Source organism: Cenococcum geophilum, assembly GCF_001692895.1.
Source record: "Cenococcum geophilum 1.58 unplaced genomic scaffold K441scaffold_4, whole genome shotgun sequence".
In the NCBI taxonomy this organism is placed as follows: Eukaryota; Fungi; Ascomycota; class Dothideomycetes; order Gloniales; family Gloniaceae; genus Cenococcum; species Cenococcum geophilum.
This window is the reverse complement of record NW_027137562.1, coordinates 3,545,378-3,549,552: the sequence shown is the minus strand read 5'-3', so window position 1 is coordinate 3,549,552 and position 4,175 is coordinate 3,545,378.

The following is a 4,175-nucleotide window of genomic DNA, read 5'->3' as shown; positions in this document are numbered from 1 at the left end:
AATACTCTCTATTTCTTAAGTACTATAACTATTTTTAATAACTCCTTATTATAGACGTTATAGTTTAACTCTAGTAGTATTATCTTTTTACTATAGTACGCTACTGGATACTATGCGTCCTTATACTTCTATAGCAAATATACTCCTAATATATAGTTTAATACATTCGTTTCTATAACCGTGTCTAATCCTAATTAATAGATCTTAAGGATCGGCTCCTAGGTAAATAACTCCTTAAGTTCTTTAAATAACTTTCTTTATTTATCCCCCTATGCCTATAGTTCTTCTTTCTTTATAAGCCTAGTAAATGGTTTAATGTTCTTTAACTATTATACTATAAACCTTCTATAGTAGTTACAAAACCCTAAAAATAACCTTAACTGCGTTATATTCTCTAGTTCTTATTAACTCACTATAGCTTTAATCTTTTTTAGGTCTATACTAATATAACCTAATTTAATAATAAATTTAATATAATCGGTCTTCCTTATAAAGAACTCGTATTTTTTAATTGCTACTAGCATCTATTTTTCCTATAATCTCTTTAAGACCTATTTAATATATTCCCCGTGTTCTTCCTTAATTATTAAGTAGATAATAATATTGTTAAGGTATAATATAATAAACTTATTAAGGTATTCTCCTAATACGCTATTAATTCGTTTCTAAAATGTTACTAGTATATTTATTAATCCGGGTTATATAACTAATAGTTTATATAGTCGCTCTCTTAACCTAAAGGCTGCCTTTTATTTATTACCTTCCTTAATTCTAATCTAATAGTACGCCTATCTTAGATCTATCTTTATAAAGATTTACGCATTACCTATCTAATCTTAAATTTCGCTAATTAAGGGTAAAGGATACCTATCCTTTTAAGTAATACTATTTAACTATTTATAGTTAATGCATAACCTAAGTTTTCCGTTCTTCTTTAGTATAAATAATACTGGATAACCTACTAATAACTATAATAGTCTAATATATCCCTTTTATAAGTTTTCCTAGACAAACTTTTTAAGTGCGCTCGCCTCCTCTTAAGTAAGCTTATAGGTTAGAAAGAACCTTAAACTTATTCCTAGTTTTAACTCTATCTTATAGTCTTATGCTATATATTTTACTAGCTTTTTACCTTTTAGTAACTATAATTTCTTACCATACTTACGGTATCTTTTTAGTATATAACTTAAGCCTTACTTAGTCTCTTTATATATTACTCTAACTTAGTACTATACCAACTTAGTTTATTATCGCATTTTACGGCGTTAAGTATTTTTAATATTAACCTAACCTATAATCTAATTAATCCTTAGGTTATATTTCTATAACTAAGGTATACCTAATACTACCTTATCCCGTCCTAATAGTAGGATATTAAAAGATATCTTAATTTATCTTCCTTTAATAGTTATCTAAATAAGTCCTATTTTAAGATTAATAATCCCTCCTCTATAGGCTATTAGATCTCCTAAAATTATAACTAATAAGTAAGGTTACTTCTTCTATCTATAAGGTAATCCCATTTTTTTAACTACTATTAGTAAGATATAGTTCCGCATTACTCTACTATCTATTAGCGCTTTAAACTACTAATCTTACTAATTAACTTATAAATTTAGGTGTTATCTTTAAATTCCTTTAAGGGTCTAAGGCTCTACTACTAGCTTCCTCTAGTTCTATAGGCCTCTACTTTTCCTAACTATTAGCTATTTAATCCTATTGCACTTAGCTCCTTTCCTAGCCAATACCTAATTCGCTTTTTATCTTTAATATACTATAGATATATATTCTCTAGGTATTCCTACTACTATTATCCGTCTAAGCATTCTTCTATAAGGAATCTTCTTAGTTAAAGTATTAAATCTCCTAACTTTTAAACTTCTATTAGATGCCATCTATGCATATATTTAGCATTCCTATACTATTGCTTATTTAGCGCCTAATATATCCTTATAAGGTATTTCTAATTCTTTTCTTTTAGATTCTTATATATTTTATATATATTATCTATATATACAATCTATAATAGCGTATAGTATACTAGGTGCTTTAGGTTAACTCTTAACTTATNTTTATCTTTAAGTTTAAACCTCTACTATACTAATCTAAATGTTATAACTTTATTTATAGGTACTAAGATACGTCTCTCGCTTCTCTAGTCCTCTAATTATTCCTCTANATCCTTTAACNTTATAATTAAGGCTCCTTTAATATAAGTTATGGCCTTCTCTATAATTGGGTAGTCTGAAATAACTCTTTTATCTAACTATATATAGAAATCTTCCTACTTATCGTTATATCGTTACCTATACTACTTTTAGTACAGCTACTAGGGTATATACGGCTTATCTATAAAAAAGTATCTTCTTATTACTATGTTATAACAGCCTTTTATATATCGTTCTTTAAACCTAGTAGGGATCCTTAAATCCTCTTCGTTTTCTAGTTCGGTAAGCTACTTAACTCTTAGTATACCTGCTCTAGGCCTATTAGTAATTCTTTATATAGGTGCTCTATTCCTAGTACGTCCCAATATACTAAATCTCTTATCTAGTTTCTATTCCTACTATATAATAATTTATTACCTAAATTCTTCTATAGTTTCTTTTAGTTTACGTCTTACGCTTAGATCTTTAAAGTTTTCTTACTTCTTAATCTTAGTATTAATATTTTGATCCAGTTACTAAGTCTTACTCGCAATTTCTTTAATAGTCCTTATTCTATTACTAAAATCTTGGTCCTATAAAATTCTTAATCCTAAGCTTGCTTCTATCTTAAGCTTTGCTTTAGCCTTAGTCTAACTAGGCTTTACTAGTATTCTTATTTTATCTTAAGAGTCTTATATCTTTAGGAAACTTCGTCCTAAGCTTATTTATATATTACTAAACTAAGCTATTACTCTGCTCCATCGGTTATCATCTATTATAGGTCCTTAAGCTTACCTTATCTCGTCTTAAAAGTCTTAAGCTTTTAGCCTTTTACCTTTATTAAGTGCCAAAGTAGCTCGCTATCTTACTTCTCTTATATCTCGCGAAGCGATAGATATCGTATCTAGTGGGGTCTTAATCCCTACTAATATTCCCTATTTTATAGTGGAATTATCCTCTACCTCTTATATAATATCTTTAAGGTCTATATACTCCCAGTAAGCTACTCTTATTACCTTATTATTATAAAATATTTCACTTACGTTAAATTTATTATCCTTAATATTCAATCTACGAACTAGTTCGTTAGTTCCTTTAAGTATAGCTCCTATAGCTAATAGCTTACGCTATATTTAGCGTCTTTATAAATTTAGTATACGTTATTATAACAAAATATAAAACTTTTAATTAAACATTCTTTTGTTCCTTATAGCATATTATTATCCCTCTATACGTATATATCGTCTACTAGTCTTATTTCTTTTACTATATAGTAACTCTAACTACTTCTATAGTCTCTAACGTAATAACCTTATTTTCTATAATTTATATAAACTCCTTCTTTAAACCATTTTTCTTGCTATAGAGTCCGCCTAAACATCTTTTACTACTAAGATCCCTAGTTTAGCCTCTGCTTCTTAGACCTTTAATTACTTAATCCTTATCCTCTAGGTTTCTATAATTTCTTATTTTATCTTTTAAATTCTTTAGTACTACTTAGGTCTATTAGCTCTGCGCTATACTATAGTTTTTAACTTAGCTTTAGTTATTGCGTACTTTACGCCTTATATAACTATAGAACTCTATTCTAGCCTCTCTTAGCCTACTCCCTTTAGTAGATCTAATTATTAATCTTAATTGCTTAATCTATTAGTTCCCTTAGGGTTTCCGCATTTTCTATTAGAATAATTACGTCCTAGACTTTAGCCTTAAGTCCTTACTTATACTATGCCATAAGCGCCTTATTATTCTACTTAACTTATATTACTAATATCTAGAACTACGTTATGTACTTAATTGCTAAGGTTTATTGCATAATATCTTAGAGTTTTCTTTCTACTATAGTTACTGCCTCTAGGTCTCCAAATATCTATATAAGTCGCTCTATAAACCCTTCCTAGCTTATAAATATAAACCATACTTCTTAATTAGTAGTTATTATTCCGTTCGCTTATATCTCTATAAGGTAAGACTTAAACTATTTAAGTGCTCTTCCTAATAGGAATAGTCCCGCATATACTATTCGAT